General features: G+C 46.1%; 1 long non-coding RNA gene across 1 annotated transcript in view; it reads left to right on the forward strand.

Moving 5' to 3' along the window:
• Positions 1 to 4609: 4609 nt before the first annotated feature.
• LOC147729677 (uncharacterized) overlaps positions 4610 to 22185 on the forward strand; it is a 63581-nt gene continuing 46005 nt past the window's right edge. The window contains exons 1-3 of the long non-coding RNA XR_015308556.1: positions 4610 to 4673; positions 8875 to 8937; positions 9575 to 9619. This is a non-coding gene — a long non-coding RNA (uncharacterized LOC147729677). The remainder of the gene's footprint in view (positions 4674 to 8874; positions 8938 to 9574; positions 9620 to 22185) is intronic.

Raw genomic sequence — 22185 nt, forward strand, 5'->3', positions numbered from 1 at the left:
CCAGCACAACAACGGAGATCTTGATGTCGCGCTCAAGAGCAGCAGTCTGTGTAAACTCATAGAAGCGGGCTCCAGGAAAGCCCAAATACAGTGGGAACTATGTGCTCACACCAAGCTTGCATGCGCCCGGCAAGTCTGCTTTCGAGGCTGGTGGGATCCCATTCAACAAAAAAACTTCTGCAGCTTACTGTATCGCTTTTCCATCGAAGAGAATACCGCCTGAACACAGCCACACTTTTTTTGTGAGAGAAAACCCTCCTTGTAAAGTAGATTTCTGAGACCACAATCATCAGGGGGAGACCCTCCCCTGGCAGTCCTAGTCACCAGTGATAGAAATATGCACTCTATGCCCTGAGATGCAATTAATTAAAATTCAATCAATCAATCAGGGACTTATAAAGCACCACTACTCACCCACGAGGGTCTCAAGGCGCTGGGGTCAGGGGCTGGGTCTGTGGTTCAGTTGAAGAGCAGGTCTTGAGGTCCTTTCTGATTTGAGGCAGCGATGGTGATTGCCCGTGGTGCAGAGCAGGGAGTTCAAGGTCTTTGCAGCGAGGTAGGAGAATCAATCACAGTCACACCCAGTGACACCCATACAGCTGGCAAATCTCCAAACATCTCACCCAGTCATTGAACGTTATCACCACATTCCAATATGATCACCCAAAAAAGGGTGAACTATGGAAATAACAGCTCTGAAACATGTGCTGTTCTCTTGTGTGTGTTTGTGTGTTGTGTGGGCATACATACCTCTGCACTATGTGTGTGTGGTCTCTCCAGTTCAGTGAATGTTTCTGGTATTGGTCAATCCATACCTGTATGATGTTAGGTTGAATTGTGGGTTGTGTGTGTATGCAGTGCTTTGTGTGCTGTAGTCACAAATGTGACGCGTGTGCAGACTGGTGGGACATTGCATCAATCAGCATTCATAGAGTGCAGCAAACACCTGAGAGGGTCTCGAAGTACTGGAGATGTTTGCTACGGATGCAAAGCAACCAGCGTGGGGACACACTTGCTAGTGTAACCAAGCGCTTTACAAGATGTATAAATAAATAATAGTGCGAGGTGAGTTGTTTATTCGAACATCTAGGTTTTGAGTTCTCTCCTGAATTGCTGGAGTTACTGTGCGGTCTTGAGGTGCATGGGAAGGCTATACCAAGCCTTGGCTGCCAGGTGCAAGAAGATGCATCCTCTGCTGTTGGCTCTGTGGATCCATGGGTGTCTGCAGTGGAGAGAGAAGCAGATCAAAGGTGTCTGGCTGGTTGGTGGTAGTTCATGCATTTGTTGATATGTACTGGTCCTTTGTTGTGCAAGGCCTTGTAAGTGTGGCTCAGCATCTTGAACCAGCATCTCTTCTGGATCAGGAGCCTGGGTAGCTTCTTGAGGTGGGGTGTGATGTGGGTCCCTCTAGAGGGTCGAGGATAAGTCCTGCTGCTTATTTTTGTACCTCTAGGAGGCGAACATTGTACTTTCCAGGTAGACCGGTGTAGTTTCTGATTTAAATCCAACTTCTATGTAAGCTTTCAACAGTAAGATTATCATGATTGGCTCTAAACATCCTGTTGTCCTCCACTTTGATTCACTGACAGATGTGCTCTTTCACACAGATGGAGAACCTCACCTGGCTTCCACGTTTACTGATACTGCTGTGGCGGGGCTGCCTGGCCCCCGGGGGCCACCCGGCCCGACTGGGCCTACAGGTAACGTAAAACACAGGAAATCAAGGAGAAGACTGCTCTACGACTACTGTGCTTCCTCTGCATAAAAGATGAGTGGGTACCAGAGCCACAAGCACTGACGCATTTTGTTGGTCACTTCTGTGAACAGTAATTTGTGGCACAACCCCTTACCCAGGGTGCAAAAAGGGTGTAATCTGTAGCAACACCCTTATTGGTCCTGGCTATATAGGTTGGAGCCTGTAGTGTGGCCCCTTACTGATCCAGAGTGTAAAGCATTGAGTGTGTGGCAAAGCACTTACTACTCCTGGGTGTGAGGAGTGAAATCTGTGGCGGATCACATAATCCTCCTGGGTGCAGTCTGGTGTGGGGTGTTTACTTCTGCATGTGGAAAGTGTGCAGTCTGTGGTCAAGGACTTTACTGCTCCTTGATGTAAAGTCACAGAGAGCTTACGTCTCCTGGTGTAAAGTTTGGAGCTTTTGGTGGACAATTACTGCTCCTGGATGTAAATGGTGGACACTGTGGTGAGGTCCTTACTGTTGCTTGGTGTTAGGCCTGAAGTGTGGAGCAGAGCAGTTAATAATAATAATAATAATAATAATAATCCACAATTGTAAAACGCAAACAATCACCCGTAAGGGTCTCCAGGCGCTGAGGGCCGTCGGGAAGATTAAGCAAGCTATTGCCCAGAGCCACATGGTGATGGGCTAATCTACTGCTGGTGCCGGGAATCGAACCGTGATCCCCAGCTTCCAGCCTCAGTCGCCCTGGCTGTGGCGCCACACCTCTCCCCTGCTAATGCTGCTCCTCTTTCTAAAGAGTGGAGTCTGTGGCCAAGCACTTGGTGCTCCTGGGTGTAAAGCATACATTCTGTAGCAGAGTACTTACTGCCCCTGAGGGTGGACTATGTCATGGATCGCTTAATTCTTATTGGTGTATAGGGTGTAGTATTTTGGAGAGCACCTACCGCTGCTAATGTAGGCGTCCGTAGAGGGGGTATTCATTTTGGCCTACAGTGGAGCCATTACTGGCCATTGATGTAGAGGTCTGTCTATGCAGCATCAGTGGAAGAGGGCAAATTACTTTTCCTGCACCCAAAGACTACGTTCAGGCAGAAGGTCCGTCTCTGACCGCCTGTCTGTTGGAGCAATGTGAGTACCAAGAGTGGTCGTGGGGCCTGGGCCTTTTTGTATTCTTAAATTCTTTCCAAGGCTTGTGTAGTGTGTAGTGGTAGGTCCAGCAACCCCCACATCCCTCCAGTCTCCATCCAGTCTCCACCAGCCTCCACCATGCCTCTATCCAACCTCCATCCAGGGCCCGGGATAATTATTTACACATCTTGAAAGACATGATGATTAAAATGTGCCTTACAATACAGCAGGGTTCTATATTATTTCTAAGCTTTTCCTCTTGAATGTCTGCAACTGTGCAAAGAGGTTACAGCGTGTGGTCTCTGTGTGAGATGGTTCACCATCATAAACATCCTTAGCGTGCTTGGGGACCGCAGGCCTGGACCAGTGACACGCCTTGTCCCTGAGTTCCACTGGCCTCTTTTCAAAGCAGACCAGTTTCCCAAGTCTCCAGAGTCCATCCGTCTGCGTGACCACACATCCCAGCTCTTGATGGCATCCCCCTGTCCCACAGGAATATCTGATTAACCAACCAGTCACCCATCCTACCAACTGCCAATGTCTCTAGGACTTCCTGAGACAATTAGCAAATGGATTTGCAGGCCTCTGCCAACGTCTGCGGATCATCTGTGAATGCAAGACCCTTCCAAGATGGAGGGCAGTAGGGTTGAACCAAAGGGATGTCCTACTGAATTTTAATTCCTTAAGGTCAAAAGCTGAGCTTTTGATTAATGAAATTTCGTTCTACTAGGTTTCACAGGGTTTGTACCATCTCTTGAACTTCATGTCAGCTTCCATTTCATCTATGAGAAGGGTACAGGGTATCACCACTGTGACCTACCCACCATTTTTTCTTCTTTGGTCGCTGTATTAAGGCCTCAGAGGTAACATCTTCCCTTATTGGGTCGAAGGATGCTCTTTTGTCCTGTTGTTTCCTTGACAAACAGCATTGTCAGCGTACAATTTTTTAATACAAGTTTTAGGCACTCATTCCAACTCCTGCACAAATTCTAATTGAGATAAGTAAGTGATTTTGCACCTGAATTGGAATTAGATGTGGTTCTGTCATAGTCCACCCTGTTTAAAGTCCTGTAGCATTGGTCTGTACTTAGAACACAGAGGTGTGTGGGTGGGTGGTTAACCCTTTCACTGCGGCGGCTATTCCGCCGCAGTGCTAAGGGGCGGAGGGGCCGTGCGGCGCTCCCGCGGTGGTGACGGACCCGCCCTGTCACGCCCCTCGGGTGAGCTGTGCTTGTGACGGAACGGTTCCGTCACTACCCCGCCCGCTCAATAGAACGCGCCGCGCAGGCGCGGCGAGCGGGCCGTAACGGAACCGTTCCGCCACCAGCACAGCCCACCCAACGGGCGTGACGGAACGGTTCCGTCACAAGTGTGGGAGGGGTTAAAAGGTGAACTTGATCTGACTCAAGCCAAAAAAAAACACGTTTACAAAGGGGAGTCTGTCCATGGAGTGTCATTTCTGTTGTCAAATAGCCCATCAAGGAGATATTGCTCCTGGATGCTACAAAGATTGTTACCGAAGAGGATGTCCGTTGCTACAATATATGTAAAAATTATAATTGATCCTATAAATGAGGGTTGACAGTCGAGTTACGCTGGAATTTATGGCTCATACTGAAGGTATCTCATCCCTGCTGTTAGTGGTGGACAAATAAACGTTTCCCACTGGCTTTCAAAAACATCTTTTAGGTTTAAATCTTTCCTGAATAACCTGGGAAAAGGAACAGTTAAGTTAATGGAAATGTGTACTTTTCCCCTAATTACAATTTGTGGTATTCACTAGGGCCAGCAGGACCGCCAGGAGCACGTGGGCCTTCAGGACCAGCAGGGCTTCCAGGCACACAGGTGAGCTTTTGCTTATCATTTGATTAGATATTATTTGTTTCTCCATGGCATGAAAATAGTTACTGCATATATTATCATTACTAAACAGTAAATTTAATAGCTCGTGTTAATTAATGATGCAGGAAATTAATGAATAGATCACTGTGTGAAGTAAACTTTGACACCATCACAGTTAAAGGTTTTGAAATCTTGCTCAGGAAGGTCCAAGATAATCTGGAGGTTTTATCTTCAAATTTGGGTCTTCTATCAAATCATGAATTTCAGATCATGGGAGGGTATTGGTGGATATGGTGAATCACAAATAAATACCGTCCTCTAATGCTAGGATAACCACAAGCCTTTAAAGGAAGACTAACTTAAAGGAGTCCAGAAGAACAGAGCTAAGAGGCCACAGTATTATTCTTCCTTTAATCTGCTGTTTCTTTGAGTAAATTCATAGATGTTAATAGCAGTACAGGTCCAATCGGACATGTGACCGTAAATCTAATTCTGATGGAGAAGTATAAGCTTTCATTTATTCACCCCTGAATGAAGACTATATGTGTGTTTATTGGGAAATACATCTTCCACTGCAAAAGGTTAAGTTGCTTAGTTAGAATGGAAAGTGTCATGATTAACATATCAATATTTTGTTTGTAGTACAGTTGAAATGTGTTGATATTACGCGTACACCTTTAGAAGAATAAACTGATTTACTTGCTTGTATGGCACGGTTGAAGCCCAGACTCTTGACTCTATCCAGGGTCGATGTATTCTGCGTGTGGTGTGAAGGCTTAACAACCGCTCCAATGGTGAATTATCACTTTAATTTAGAAATATAGCAATGTGATGAATGTGTTGTTTAGTTAAGAAGATGTCAACCTCTTGAGTGTGACGCAAAGTCTATTTTCAAACAGAGAGGAGGGGAAAACTTCAGGTCTCCATGGTCCTGATTGAGTCTTTCTTTTGTAAGGGTATTAGAGCGTCCATCAAGGATAAAACCTTCCAGCCCCATTCTCTTATCAGTTTTTGAGTCGTGATTTGCTCAGATTGGATTAAATTTGTTAAGCGCATATCTTCACCCCAAAAGGCGTATTTGCACTATAGACAAACAGCCTTAGGGCAGTTTGAGAAGCAGAACGGTCTGTAAACGATTAACCAAATAGTGAAGTATTTAAAGTTTTCTTGAAGGTCATGTATGAGCTAATAGAGTTAAGCTTCAGGGGAAGCTTATTCTAAAGCTAGGACAGGGCATGTCCTCCAACTTTGGTTCTATTCACACAAGGAACTGAGAATAACAAATGAGATTTAGAACAAAGGATTTAACACTGGGCGATGAGGCTCAAACCATAAATAAAGGGGGACATTTACTGAACTGCAAATATCCTGCACATGAGAATTAAGGTTTAAAAGGTAGCTCTTTGCTTAATAGGCAGCCAGTGTAAATGTGCTCGAGTGTTCGAGGGACACAGTTTTCTTCAATCCTGTCGCTACTCTTGGCAGTAAAGTTCTAAATTCTCTGTTGGATTTTAAAGGAAGTATAAAGAACCCCCGACCTCTCCCCCACCCCAAAAGACGTCAATAGTCCATTCTCTAAAGGACATGAGCCGAAGCCATCTGTGTGAAGATGCTTTGATTGAAAAGGCAGACTCTTCCTGGTCACCCTAAAGTGAAAGAAACCAGAGGCAAAACAGTCTTAATCTGAAGTTCCATAGATAGGTGGGCATCAAAATTTATGCCAAAAGAGTTGACCTTAAAGGATGAGATGGAGCAGGATTTAATAAAGTGGATCTACCTTATCAATAGTGCAATAGTGGGACGCCCCAGGGTAGCTATGCGCTTTACAAATCTGAAATCAAATCAATCAAATCATTATGGTATTGAGGGATTTGGGATAAGGACTTGTTTAGTGCTTGCAAATATTTGTGTGATCCACAGAATCATCTTCTCTTTTTGGTAGTAACTGAGTTGTATAAATAGACCTCTCACTTTCTTCTGGGTCTCTCCTCATTAGGACCTTTTGTTAGACGATTAGAGAAATGACTGGGGTCTTAGCCATTGTAATAGTTCTCTATTCTTCTGGACAAGACTTTCAGTAGTTTCTATGAACAAATGCTGCTGTAATCCATGGTTCTTCCTGGCGCTTAGCACCATTGACAATGCTGCATATCATTTCAATATTTCTCTTGACGTTCCTTTTTCTAGATTTCAGTTTGGATTTGCATCGGATTTAAGTTTTCAGTGCCCTTCGAGTAGTTGGCTCAGTTTCTGATCCTCTTGCCACAGAGGCTTAATCTTGAAGTCGCTTTCCAGGCTGATTCGGTTTCTTCTTCTGATGTAAAAAAGCCTATCCTTCATGGCTCTTAATCTATTTCCTAGGCAATCGTATCCTATCTTATTTCCTACTCACTGTGCTTTCCCTTATTCTTCTCTGTGTTTTTAGGGTTTAATATTAAGGAATCATTTGCTCCTAACCATATTTCAATTAGGCCTGGGCAGATTTCGATTACACTGGAATAATCAGAGTAATTCTGGTAATTCTAAATTTATCTGCGACGCTGAATTACTGAATTACCGATAAATATGATGTTTCTCCTTGTGTAGTTAATAGTAATTAGTGGCAAAAAATCCTACAATTAGTGAGCAGTTATTAATGTTCTTCTGCATTTAGTACTATTTCATAGCACAAAATGCATCCTCACATCCATTGTGCATTTTGTGTCAAAATACTGCTAAATGCCGGTATTAAATTGAGGGGAAATCCTATCCAAGAGCACATTTAGCCGACGGCTGCTGTTCATGTTCTGTTCTATATTGCCCTGCTTCTTGGCGTAAAATGCATCATTATGTCCATTTTGGATGCAAGGGGGCATTTTTTCACACAAAAAATAGTGCTAAACGCAGAACTACTCTTTGCTTGTATTTCAGTTGTAATATTACGGAATTCTTAGGTAATTCTGCGTAATTTCGTTACACGGAATTTCGGCCACCCTTAATTTCAATGCACTGGTCTCAAACAAACTGATGTACTTCCGTTTAATTTTGGCTGTTTTTAGCAACCCAATAGTCATCTTCCATGGCGCGACATCTTTAACAAAACGCTCTTGGGTGGGCACTTAGATTGCCAACAGGTTTTGCACAGTGTTAAGAGGGTATACAACCTTTACAACGAAACTTTTACAACGACCTACCATTACAACGCAACTTTTACCATGCAAACTATTACAACGCATTGCTCTGGGGGGCGCTCTAGGATAGGGAATAGGTTAATTTACTATCCAATAACCTTCCCTACTATCCACGGGGACTGGAGTTGGAATAGTAAATTAAACTATTCACTATCCAGCGCCTAAAAGCATTAAGCGTTGTAGTGGTATGCGTGGTAAAAACCGCGTTGTAAAGGTAGGCGTTGTAAAAGTATGCGTTGTAACGTCACACATCCGTTAAGAGAGTCTTATCTTAGCTTCCCCTTTTCAAGGTATATTCTGACTGCCATAGATTAAGAGTAACATTCCCATCTTTTTAGGAGAATCTCACCTTCCCTTGAGACTCTATCTATCTATCTATCTATCTATCTATCTATCTATCTATCTATCTATCTATCTATCTATCTATCTATCTATCTATCTATCTATCTATCTATCTATCTATCTATCTATCTATCTATCTATCTATCTATCTATCTATCTATCTATCGAGAGGCGGCAGTAGCTACGGAGGTCATATGAGGAAAAAAAAAAGAGTAACATTCCCTGAAGCTGTACTGCAAGCGTTGTATCATTTGGTCTATATATCTGACATCATACGTGATTAGCTCTACCCAGATGCCGTCTACAGAACAAGCAGTTCTGGTTCTGAGCAACACTTCAAAACCTAAAGGGGTACCAACAAAGCATGTAAGACATGCAACTAGTTTCTAGCTCTAATGGTGATGTTTTGCTCCAAAACCTTCCCAAAAGAAAGCCTAATTGTAACCGCACACCAACCTCCAGTCATATGGTTTGAAGGGGGCAATGCTGCTCATCGGGGAGAATATAGAATTAAGAAACCTTGCCGCCGGCTTGAATGATGCAATCCTTGCTTAAAATGTCCGGAGTAAAATGTCTACTCATTTGACTCTCCTAGGTTTTACTTTGTCTTAAAATGTACTCATTCCACCAGACTTTTTTTATTTTCCATGTTACAATGGTTTCTAATAATATCCTTTCAATGTCTTTCATAGGGTTTGCCAGGGATGCGCGGACATCCTGGAGTGAAGGGTATGAAAGGAGATGATGGAGACAAAGTAAGTGAATCGCGTACAACACCCAACATAATATATTCACATTGAGTGTCTGCAGAGCGATCCTTACTTCACTTATTCCATCATTTTTCTGTGCTAGCAAACGTCCATCTGAGCAACTCAACCTGCTGTTCATACATTGTAATGTTGAGCTATTCTCAGCTCTAGTTTCTTTTACATTTACTGATTTAGTTAACCCAATAGCTGACACTCCATAAATCATTGTTCAAGGTCTTCAGAATACTTTGAGACTTCATGAACATTCACCCAGTTTGGTAATCACAAGCACTCTAGACATTATGGGTAAGGATTGAATACTAGAGATAAAATGACCCAGCACTCTGAACAGCTGCTGTTTTCACCCTGACCCAGACTTGGGAGACTTTGGATGGCTGTGGTTACCCTTCTGGACATGTGTCACTGTCCTTGTGTCCTTTCTTCCTCCTCTGAGGCACAGCTACTGTTTCCATGAAATATCATATGTTGAATACTGTCTACATATACATGTGAACATGAATGGCCATCATTAGCCTCCTCTTGCTTAAATGAAAGTAATACTGTGCATCATGTTGACTCTGGAGTAACAGTTCAAGCATGTCTACTTATGTTTTTCTTTTGACATGTGTTTTTCTTTAAACAGGGGCATGCTGGATCAGCAGGGGAGAAGGGAGCGAAGGGACTGCCTGTAAGTAAATGATTTCTTTATCTGACACAATGTGTGTTTGGGATCTATGACCACAAAACCACTATACCAGTCAGTGCTGCTCATGGGGAAGACTTGCTGATCGCAGTGCTAGTAGAAAACTGATGGAAGCCAGGATAACTCAAGCCATGAATTGAAGATGAGCAACACCAACTAATGTAGGCAAGCCACAGAATGTATAAGGAGGTCCAAGCCAGGGTTTCAGCTTGGCTCTAAGAGCCAGAGCACATGTGGAGCCAGCAAAGATTGTAATGTAAATACTAAATGCAAAGATTGTAATGTAAATACTAAATACTCTCTCACTCTCCTTCAATCGTGCTAACTGCCTCATCTTTCTTTCTCCCTCTTTCCAACTCTTTCTCTCTCTTTGTTACTCCTTCTGCCTTGCTTTCTTTTTCTCCTCTCACTATCTCTGCAGTCAACTTTTGGCACCACTGTCTCCCTCTCTCTTTGCTCCCTTACTTCTTCCCTACTCCATCTCTTCCTTTGTGTCTTTCTCTACCAGCCTCAGTCACTTTTTCTTTTTTTTACAGTTTTATATAGCGCAAACTTGGCCCAAATCGGGTATCAGAGCGCCTTACTTAGCACCAGTTGCATTACATGAGGACATATCCATTTTTTGTTAAGCACGGGGAGATTAAGTGATTTGCCCAGAATCACAGGATGTTCAGCGTCATTGCTGAGACTCAAACCCAGTTCCCCAGATTCGAGGTCGACCGCCTTAGCCATTAGGCCAACTCATCCCCAACTTTCAGTCGCTCCCTTTGCTCCTACCTCTGCTGTATCCACTGCCATTCACCCACCTTCTCACTCTCTTGTTTCTCCTTTTGTCTTTCTTGTTGTCACTGCAAATACACCACTTACCATCCCCTCACACCTAGAAACTGGATGTATAGGTTGATTGAAGTAAGCCAATCAGATATCTCGGTTATTTCTGCCCAAAGGAAAGTATGCTCAATTTTTGGCCCTCCCTCCTGTTCCCACCTCCGCTTATACCCACGCACAGTGAGTGCATCCAAAGTATGTGCTGAGCGTCTGCACCAGCACATGCACAAACCAGCACCAGCCCCCCCACAACACGTGGACTTTCCAGTCCAGTGGACATCACATGATCAGAGATTGCCACTCATGCCACTCGCCCACCCTGTGCTTCCCGACTCAATGAACATGCTCCCCTACACCTGCCTACACACATGCTGAAGTCTTTCTTTCATCCTCCCGTGCATACCTCATGCACAGCCGTTATCATTAGCATTTTCCATGCCCCCTAGGTGGCCCGTGCCACCAGCTTTATGTTTCATGATTGTGGAAATGCAAATACCCGGCCCCCAGGTGAGCTTGGGGAATAGTGCATAGTGCACGAGAGGGAAGCACAGGGAGGTAGAGGCTACCAGTTTCTTGACTCTACTCGATTTTGTTTCAGAGTCTAAGATGACCTCGAGCCGAGCCATAGCTAAGCAGTTACAATAGCAAATGAATGGCTGAGGGGCATTCCCTGGTCTGTTCCTCCAAAAACTGCCACAAGGTTGGAAACCCGAAGCTCCTTTTTTTGACAGGTTTTAAATTATGCAGTATTTTCACAGTCACTCCCTTGTGTTTCTCTTTATGTCAGAGCACTGACCCCATGTCACTCCCTTGCATTTCTCTTTGTGTCTGAGCACTGACCCCATGTCCCTCCCTTGCGTTTCTCTTTGTGTCAGAGCACTGACCCCATGTCACTCCCTTGCGTTTCTCTTTGTGTCAGAGCACTGACACCATGTCACTCCCTTGTGTTTCTCTTCGTGTCATAGCACTGACCCCATGTCACTCCCTCGCGTTTCTCTTTGTGTCATAGCACTGACACCATGTCACTCCCTTGTGTTTCTCTTTGTGTCATAGCACTGACACCATGTCACTCCCTCGCGTTTCTCTTTGTGTCATAGCACTGACACCATGTCACTCCCTTGTGTTTCTCTTTGTGTCAGAGCACAGACACCATGTCACTCCCTCGCGTTTCTCTTTGTGTCATAGCACTGACACCATGTCACTCCCTTGTGTTTCTCTTTGTGTCAGAGCACTGAGACCATGTCACTCCCTTGTGTTTCTCTTTGTGTCAGAGCACTGACCCCATGTCACTCCCTTGCGTTTCTCTTTGTGTCAGAGCACTGACCTCATGTCACTCCCTTGTGTTTCTCTTTGTGTCAGAGCACTGACCCAATGTCACTCCCTTGCGTTTCTCTTTGTGTCAGAGCACTGACCCAATGTCACTCCCTTGCGTTTCTCTTTGTGTCAGAGCACTGACCCCATGTCACTCCCTTGCGTTTCTCTTTGTGTCAGAGCAATGACCCCATTTCACTCCCTTGCGTTTCTCTTTGTGTCAGAGCACTGACACCATGTCGCTCCCTTGCGTTTCTCTATGTATCAGAGCACTGACACCATGTCACTCTCTTGTGCCTTTCTCTGTGTCAAAGTACTGACACTATTTCACTCCCTTTTGTTTCTCTTTATGTCGGAGCACTGAGACCATGTCACTCCCTTGTCTTTCTCTTTGTGTCATAGCACTGACCCCATGTCACTCCCTCGCGTTTCTCTTTGTGTCATAGCACTGACACCATGTCACTCCCTTGTGTTTCTCTTTGTGTCATAGCACTGACACCATGTCACTCCCTTGTGTTTCTCTTTGTGTCATAGCACTGACACCATGTCACTCCCTTGTGTTTCTCTTTGTGTCAGAGCACAGACACCATGTCACTCCCTCGTGTTTCTCTTTGTGTCATAGCACTGACACCATGTCACTCCCTTGTGTTTCTCTTTGTGTCAGAGCACTGAGACCATGTCACTCCCTTGTGTTTCTCTTTGTGTCAGAGCACTGACCCTATGTCACTCCCTTGCGTTTCTCTTTGTGTCAGAGCACTGACCTCATGTCACTCCCTTGTGTTTCTCTTTGTGTCAGAGCACTGACCCAATGTCACTCCCTTGCGTTTCTCTTTGTGTCAGAGCACTGACCCAATGTCACTCCCTTGCGTTTCTCTTTGTGTCAGAGCACTGACCCCATGTCACTCCCTTGCGTTTCTCTTTGTGTCAGAGCAATGACCCCATGTCACTCCCTTGCGTTTCTCTTTGTGTCAGAGCACTGACACCATGTCGCTCCCTTGCGTTTCTCTATGTATCAGAGCACTGACACCATGTCACTCTCTTGTGCCTTTCTCTGTGTCAAAGTACTGACACTATTTCACTCCCTTTTGTTTCTCTTTATGTCGGAGCACTGAGACCATGTCACTCCCTTGTGTTTCTCTTTGTGTCAGAGCACTGACCCCATGTCACTCCCTTGCGTTTCTCTTTGTGTCAGAGCACTGAGACCATGTCACTCCCTTGTGTGTCTCTTTGTGTCAGGGCACTGACCCCATGTCACTCCCTTGCGTTTCTCTTTGTGTCAGAGCGCTGACCTCATGTCACTCCCTTGTGTTTCTCTTTGTGTCAGAGCACTGAGACCATGTCACTCCCTTGACTTTCTCTTTGTGTCAGAGCACTGAGACCATGTCACTCCCTTGTGTGTCTCTTTGTGTCAGAGCACTGACCCATGTCACTCCCTTGCGTTTCTCTTTGTGTCAGAGCACTGACCCCATGTCACTCCCTTGTGTTTCTCTTTGTGTTAGAGCACTGAGACCATGTCACGCCCTTGTGTTTCTCTTTGTGTCAAAGCACTGACCCCATGTCACTCCCTTGTGTTTCTCTTTGTGTCAGATCACTGACCCCATGTCACTCCCTTATGTTTCTCTTTGTGTCAGAGCACAGACACCATGTCACTGCTTTGTGCTTTTCTTTGTGTCAAAGTACTGACACTATGCCACTCCCTTGTGTTTCTCTACGTGTCAGAGCACGGAGACCATGTCACTATCATATGTTACTCTTTGAAAAAGAATGCATCTAAGCAGAACTCATTACAGCTCAGCTGGCCTGATGTTAGCCTGTTTTCGAGTTTAAATTTACTTGAGGACAGACACTTTGTATTACTGGGACTAAACAGGTCTCCATAAAGCATATTTGTCATTGAGACCACAAATGATCCTTTCTAAAGTTATAAGTTAAGAATGGAAAAATCCCAAAGCCCTATTTCGATCCTGATCCTTGAGACCTTGTTCTCTTATCTCTACCCACCCTCAGCAGCCAGCAGCGCCATGCTGTTCATGGACCTCTGATCTGTTTTACTGGCCCATTCCTTTGCACTAGGGTGATTGACAAGAAGACAGCCTTGAGAAATGAAGACTTCAGTGCTAGGGAGAATAAAGTGCTTAGTGGTACAAAGTGACAGACGGATCGTGCTTGTATATTGAAATAAAATGTATAGTATATATCCTATTTTATAAGAAGACTAGCAGCCCGTCCCGACGTAGTCCGGGTATGAATTGCTGCCGGCCAGTAGTATGTTGTTTTGTAGGATTTCGTTTTGATAGCATTTCTTATCTGTGACAGGCCTGTGAAATCCTCCGATTCACAGTGCACTGCTGATGCACTTAAGAGTGCGCGTTCAGTAGTGTGTGAACTCGAGTTTCCCTACTTTATTTTTCCGTGCAATATTATATAGCGCGAACTCGACAACATGGCATGAGCACAATTTACATTACAGAAGAACTCATTCATTTGTGGTAGGCACGGGGAGACATAGCGATTTGCCTGGAATCACAGGATGTTGAGCTGATGCCGAGATTCAAACGTAGCTCCCCAGCTCTAAAGTTCGCAATTCTAGAACTTGTGGCGGGAGGTGTGTCTAAAAGTGTATGTCGGTGCTGGCCATCAGTGAGAGAGACCTGTGCATTTCTCAAATGGGTGGTGAAAAAATATGAGTATGTTGCTGGAGATGTGGGCCGCCGTGCCACCAATGTACTTACTGGGGGAGGGTAAACACCCATTATTCCGCAACTTTCTTTCCGCATACCATCACTCCGCATACTTTCATTAGGAAAGTACCATGACTTCGCAATGCCATTATAACGCATGGCATTACATTTTATATGCTTTTACCACGCATACATTTACAACGAAATTCGTTGTAAATGCATGAATGGTAAAAGCATGTTTTTTTTTAAATGATAGGATAAGGCAAGTATGGGTATAGGGGTATATGTTTTGGGAGACTGAGGTATATGTTTTGGGGTGTTTGGGTATGTTAAGGTTTCAGATATAGTTTTGGGTTATGGGGTACAGGGGTAGTTTTAGGGTTTAGGGATAGGTATGGGTTTTGGGGTACAGGGGTATTTTTAGGGTTCAGGGCTAGGTTTGGATTTTGGGGTATAGGGTTATTTTTAGGGTTCAGGGGTAGGTTTGGGTTTTGGGGTACATGGGTATTTTAAGGGTTCAGGGCTAGGTTTGGGTTTTGGGCTACAGGGGTATTTTTAGAGTTCAGGGCTAGGTTTGGGTTTTGGGGTACAGGGGTATTTTAGGGTTCAGGGCTAGGTTTGGGTTTTGGGGTACCTGGGTATTTTAGTGTTCAGGGGTAGGTTTGGGTTTTGGGGTACAGGGGTATTTTTAGGGTTAGGTTTGGGCTTTGGGGTACAGGGGTATTTTTAGGGTTCAGGGATAGGTTTGGGGTTTAAGGTACAGGGGTATTTATAGGATTCAGGGCTAGGTTTGGGTTTTGGGGTACAGGGGTATTTTTAGGGTTTAGGGATAGGTTTGGGTTTTGGGGTACAGGGTACATTTATAGGGTTATGATCGGTTAGTGTTTAAGGGTGTTGGGGTATTTTAAGGAGTAAGGGTGGGTTATGATTATGGGGTACAGGGGTATTTAAAGGGAGCAGGGTGGGATTAGTTTTTAGGGTGTAAAGGGTTATAAAATAAAATAATAAATAAAAATAATATAAATAATGCAATTTAAAAGAATAAATGTTTTATTTAAATTAAATATATATATAAATACACATATATACAAACATATATTTGATGTTTTAATAATGTACTTTTACAATGTATATGACTTTACCACACATACATTTGCATTATAATGGCATGCGTGATAAAGTCATATGCTTTGTAAAAGTTTTAGAAATGATGTCTTTGCGGAGTAATAGTTATAAAAATTGCAGAGTGATGGTATGCGGGATGTTGGTTTGTGGAATATCATCACATATTCCCGGGGGAGGGTTGCTCCCTTTCTTGCTATTTCCGTGGAGGCGGTCCTTGTGTCCGGATGTGCGTGGCGCGAGGCCTGTGCGCAACAGAAGTAAAAAAATCTCCAGTGTGCGCTTCAGCCATCACCGGAAGTTAAGGCGAGATTACATTTCCTGCACTATGGCCCCTGTTTGCGCTCCTTCCTGCCCTTGGGAATAGCGCCATGCCTGACCTCCATACAGTAAAGCAGGTGCACGTCACTGGGAGCACGGGGCAAGCACACCCGGAGCTGGAATGTACAGAACCTGGGAAGAAAAAACAATGAAATATTGGGTACAACGCTCGCTTTTTTTTCCGTAATCCCTCGTCCCGCACACGCCCACACCCCCAGCACACGCCCACAGCACACAATATGAGACATGGCATGAAGGGTGGAACGTACCACACGCCCCCAGCGTTTGTCATGCCCCCAGGACACGCCCACAGCACAACGCAGACACGCCCACAAGGGACTACTTTGCTGGCACGGTTCTTTTACCTTTTAAATGTATATGGTGGGCCTCTGCATAGCCTATGTCCTTCTGCTGCACCTGCCCTTTCCAACGCTGTATTGGGTGTTGTGATTGGTGCTGTGGTTCCTGAGATTACCTGCCTCAAAGGTTTGGGCTCTCTCTTTATTATATTAGTACTAGCAGCCCGTCCCGACGTTGTCCGGGTATGATTTGCTGCCGGCCAGTAGTATATTGTTTTGTAGGATTTCGTTTAGACAGCATTTCTTATCTGTGACAGGCCTGTGAAACGCTCCTATTCACAGTGCACTGCTGATGCACTTGAGTGCGCGTTCAGTAGTGTGTGAACTCGAGTTTCCCTACTTTATATTTCCTTGCGATATTATATAGCGCAAACTCGACAACATGGCATGAGCACAATTTACATTACAGAAGAACACATTCATTTGTGGTAGGCACGGGGAGACAAAGCGATTTGCCTGGAATCACAGGATGTTGAGCTGATGCCGAGATTCGAACGTAGCTCCCCAGCTCTAAAGTTCGCAATTCTAGAACATGTGGCGGGAGGTGTGTCTTAAAGTGTATATCGTGCTGGTCATCAATGAGAGAGACCTGTGCATTTTTCAAATGGCGGCTGAAAAAATATGAGTATGTTGCTTGAGATGTGGGCCACCGTGCCACCAATGTACTTACCGGGAGAGGGTAAACAACCATTACTCCGCAACTTTCTTTCCGCATACCATCACTCCGCATACTTTCATTACGAAAGTACCATGACTCCGCAATGCCATTATAACGCATGGCATTACATTTTATATGCTTTTACCACGCATACATTGACAACGAAATTTGTTGTAAATGCATGAATGGTAAAAGCATGTTTTTTTTAATGTTTGGATAAAGTAAGTATGGGTATATGGGTATATGTTTTGGGGTACTGAGGTATATGTTTTGGGGTGTTTGGGTATTTTAAGGGTTCAGATATAGTTTTGGGTTATGGGGTACAGGGGTAGTTTTAGGGTTAGGTATGGGTTTTGGGGCGCAGGGGTATTTTTAGGGTTCAGGGCTAGGTTTGGGCTTTGGGGTATAGGGGAATTTCTAGGGTTCAGGGGTAGGTTTGGGTTTTGGGGTACAGGGGTATTTTAAGGGTTCAGGGCTAGGTTTGGGTTTTGGGGTACAGGGGTATTTTAGGGTTCAGGGCTATGTTTGGGTTTTGGGGTACAGGGGTATTTTAGGGTTCAGCGCTAGGTTTGGGTTTTGGGGTACAGGGGTATTTTTAGGGTTCAGGGGTAGGTTTGAGTTTTGGGGTACAGGGGTATTTTAAGGGTTCAGGGCTAGGTTTGGGTTTTGGGGTACAGGGGTATTTTAGGGTTCAGCGCTAGGTTTGGGTTTTGGGGTACAGGGGTATTTTTAGGGTTCAGGGGTAGGTTTGGGGTTTGGGGTACAGGGGTATTTTAAGGGTTCAGGGCTAGGTTTGGGTTTTGGGGTACAGGGGTATTTTAGGGTTCAGGGGTAGGTTTGGGTTTTGGGGTACAGTGGTATTTTTTTGGGTTCAGAGCTAGGTTTGGATTTTGGAGTACAGGGGTATTTTTAGGGTTCAGGGGTAGGTTTGGGTTTTGAGGTACAGGTTTATTTTTAGGGTTCAGGGCTAGGTTTGGGTTTTGGGGTACAGGGGTATTTTTAGGGTTCAGGGATAGGTTTGAGTTTTGAGGTACAGGGGTATTTATAGGGTTCAGGGCTAGGTTTGGGTTTTGGGGTACAGGGGTATTTTTTGGGTTTAGGGATAGGTTTGGATTTTGGGGTACAGGGTATATTTATAGGGTTAAGATGGGTTAATGTTTAAGGGTGTTGGGGTATTTTAAGGAGTAAAGGTGTCAAGTCAAGTCAAGTCAAGTCATTTATATAGCGCGCTACATACCCAGAGGGTCTCAAGGCGCTTGAAGAAGGGTGGGGAATTACTTGTCAAATATCCACGTTTTAAGTTGCTTTCTGAATGCTAGGTGGTTCTGAGTAAGGCGAAGGTAAGTGGGAAGTGAGTTCCAGGTTTTAGCTGCCAGGTAGGAGAAGGATCTACCTCCCATGGTGGTTTTGTTGATGCGAGGTACAGTGGCAAGGGCTTGGTTGGAGGATCGTAGCTGGCGGGAGGGGCTGTAGAAGGACAGTCGTGTGTTGAGGCATTCGGGTCCCATTTCGTAGAGTGCTTTGTGTGCGTGGGTTAGGAGCCGGAAAGTAATCCTCTTATTGACGGGGAGCCAGTGGAGGTTTTTCAGGTGACCAGATATGTGTTCTTTACGCGGGATGTCTAATATGAGCCTGGCTGAAGCGTTCTGGATGCGTTGGAGTTTTTTCTGCAGTTTTGCGGTGGTACCGCCGTAGAGGGTGTTTCCGTAGTCCAGTCGGTTCGTGACCAGAGCGTGGGTGACTGTTTTTCTAGTTTCGGTGGGGATCCAGCGAAATGTTTTTTTGAGCATGCGAAGAATGTTGAAGCAAGATGAAGAAACGGCGTTGACTTGTCTGTTCATCGAGAGTGAGGAATCTAGGATGACGCCCAGGTTCCGTGCATGGTCCGTCGGGATGGGTGCTTTTCCAAGGGCCTCTGGCCACCAGGAGTCGTCCCAGGCGGAGGGGGAGGTGCCTAGGATGAGGACTTCTGTTTTGTCTGAGTTCAGTTTCAGACGGCTGTGCTTCATCCATTCGGCTACTTCTTTCATTCCTTCATGCAGGTTGGTTTTGGCAGTGTTAGGGTCTCTGGTGAGTGATAGGATCAGTTGAGTGTCGTCGGCATAGGAGATGATGTTCAGGTTGTGTTGGCGTGCGATGGCCGCGAGGGGGCTCATGTATACGTTGAAGAGGGTGGGGCTGAGTGAGGATCCTTGTGGTACGCCGCAGATGACTTCAGTGGCCTCTGACTTGAATGGTGGAAGGCGGACTCTCTGGGTTCTTCCGGTGAGGAACGAGGTGATCCATTCCAGTGCTTTTCCTTGGATTCCGACGTTTCTGAGGCGTTGTAAAAGGGTGCTATGACAGACCGTGTCGAAGGCTGCGGAGAGGTCGAGGAGGATGAGGGCGACTGTGTCACCATTGTCCAGTAGAGTTCGAATGTCGTCTGTTGCTGCGATGAGGGCGGTTTCAGTGCTGTGCTTGGCTCGGAAGCCGGATTGTGAGGAGTCGAGGGATTTGTTTGTTTCGAGGAATGCAGCGAGCTGGTTGTTGACCGCTTTCTCGATGACTTTGGCCGGGAATGGAAGGAGTGAGATAGGGCGGTAGTTTTTGAGTTCGGTGGGGTCAGCTGTGGGTTTCTTCAGGAGGGCGCTGAGTTCGGCATGTTTCCAGCTTTCCGGGAAGGTAGCGGAGTTGAGGGAGCAGTTAATGACGTCTCGGAGGTGCGGTGCTATAATGGAGTCTGCTTTGTTAAAGATGTGGTGGGGGCATGGGTCTGTGGGGGATCCTGGGTGGATAGAGTTCATCAGACGGATGGTGTCCTCAGTGAAGATTGGCTTCCAGTCATTGAGGATGTTCAGGGGGGGTGGGGGTCCTGCAGGGGGTTGGGTGGGTTGGTCTTCGGGTCGGTTGTCGAAGCTGTTGTGGATGTCAGCAATTTTGTTGTGGAAGAATGAGGCTAGGGAGTCACAGAGGGCTTGAGAGGGGGTGATGTCGTTGGAGTTGGCCGAGGGGTTGGTAAATTCCTTGACGATGTTGAATAATTCCTTGCTGTTGTGGGCGTTGTTATCCAGTCGGTCCTTGAAAGCGGCTTTTTTGGCATTCCGGTTCAATTGGTGGTGTAATCGGGTGGCGTTTTTGAAGGCGTCCTTGGTGCTGGTGGTTGGGTCTTTTTTCCAGGCCTTCTCAAGGGAGCGACAGAGTTTCTTGGATTTCTTAAGCTCATCGTTGAACCAGGAGGTCCTCTTGCTGCCTAGTTTGATTTGATGTTTTTTCAGTGGTGCTAGGATGTCGGCGCTGTTGGATAACCATTGGGTGAGGTTGGTGGCTGCTTGGTCTGGGTTTGAGGAGTGGGCTGGGGGGTTTTGAAGAAGCGATGAGGAGATCTGGTCGATGGTGATTTTGTTCCAGTTTCTTTGCAGAGTGGGTTGGGGGTGGTTGTTGGATGTGGGCTTGTTGTAGGTAAAGTGAACGCAGCTGTGGTCAGTCCAAAGGAGAGCTGTGGTGTGGCTGAAGGAGACATGTTTGCTGGAGGTGAAGATAGGGTCGAGAGTGTGACCTGCGAAGTGGGTGGGGGTAGTGACAAGTTGTTTAAGTCCAAGGTTGGCGAGGTTGTCCAGAAGGGTGGTGGTGTTGCGGTCGTTATTCTTTTCAAGGTGAAAGTTGAGGTCTCCCAAAAGGATGTAATCCTCAGAGGGGAGCGCGTGTGGAGTGATGAAGTCCGTGACGTCTTCACTAAATTGTGCGCGGGGTCCTGGTGGCCTGTAAAGGAGGGTGCCTCTGAGTGTGGTCTTGGGGTCGGTGTGGATCTGGAAGTGAAGGTGTTCAGAGTTGGCGAGATTGACGTCTGAGCTGGTTGAGATGCGGATGGATTTCTTATGGACGATAGCGATGCCTCCTCCTGTGTGGCCGGTACGGTCCTTGCGAATGATCGTATAGCCTTCCGGGATGGCAATGGTGATGTCTGGGGCTGAAGAGGCATTCATCCATGTTTCTGTTAAGAAGGCGACGTCCGGAGAGATGGTGTCTAGTAGATTCCAGAGGTCAATGGCGTGTCTGTGGACCGAGCGGGTGTTGAGCAGGATGCATTGTAGGTGGTTGGGGTCGGATAACTGTTGTGTGTTCGTAGATGAGGAGTTGTTCTTGGTGCCGTCGAACTTGCAGGAGTTGCAGGAAAAGGGTCCATGGGTGTGTCCAGGAGCGGCTTGGACGCAGTTGGGGGAACGGCCGGGGTTAAGGGCTAGGAGGGTGGAGGCGTCGTAAGTAATGCGGGAGGGGTGGGCAGTACGAGGACCAGGGGCTCTGGCGCTGGGCGCGGTCCAGGCGCGGACGGGCGTAGACGGGCTTACCTTTGGCGCACCTTCTGCGCGGCCGTAGCGCGTGGACGCTGCGCGTGGGACCATCTGTCATTAATACACTTTGAGGGGGGGAGGGGCAGCAGGGAGGCGGGAGCGGTGCGAGGAGGAAGGGCTCAGGGCAACAACAACAAACAAAATGGAGGTAGAGACAAGTCGAGTGAGGCTGGGGCACAGATAAAAGTTCACAGGCGCTTTAAACATGCAGATTGAAGTAAACAGGTAGAGCGCAGCTCCGTTTCCGTCGCGCTAATTAAAATGCCTAAATTATGTTGCGCTGCAGAATACCTGAAACGTGCCACAAACTGAGCGGAATGAGAAGTAAATCACAAGCGCTAAAACAGATGCACAATCACAAGCGCTAATGCAGATGCACAAATCAGAAATCACAAGCGCTAATGCAGATGCACAAGTACACAGATGGTCTGAGGTAAGGGTAACGATACCGTCAGGAGCCAGGGAGCGTGGGAGCGACCGTGTCTGACGAAGTCAGGGCGGTCACAGCTGAGTATCCTACGGGGTCTACAGTAAGGGTCAGTGGGTGGGAGGGGCAGCAGGGAGGCGGGAGCGGTGCGAGGAGGAAGGGCTCAGGGCAACAACAACAAACAAAATGGAGGTAGAGACAAGTCGAGTGAGGCTGGGGCACAGATAAAAGTTCACAGGCGCTTTAAACATGCAGATTGAAGTAAACAGGTAGAGCGCAGCTCCGTTTCCGTCGCGCTAATTAAAATGCCTAAATTATGTTGCGCTGCAGAATACCTGAAACGTGCCACAAACTGAGCGGAATGAGAAGTAAATCACAAGCGCTAAAACAGATGCACAATCACAAGCGCTAATGCAGATGCACAAATCAGAAATCACAAGCGCTAATGCAGATGCACAAGTACACAGATGGTCTGAGGTAAGGGTAACGATACCGTCAGGAGCCAGGGAGCGT

Source organism: Lissotriton vulgaris, chromosome 2_1 (assembly GCF_964263255.1).
Source record: "Lissotriton vulgaris chromosome 2_1, aLisVul1.2, whole genome shotgun sequence".
In the NCBI taxonomy this organism is placed as follows: domain Eukaryota; kingdom Metazoa; phylum Chordata; class Amphibia; order Caudata; family Salamandridae; genus Lissotriton; species Lissotriton vulgaris.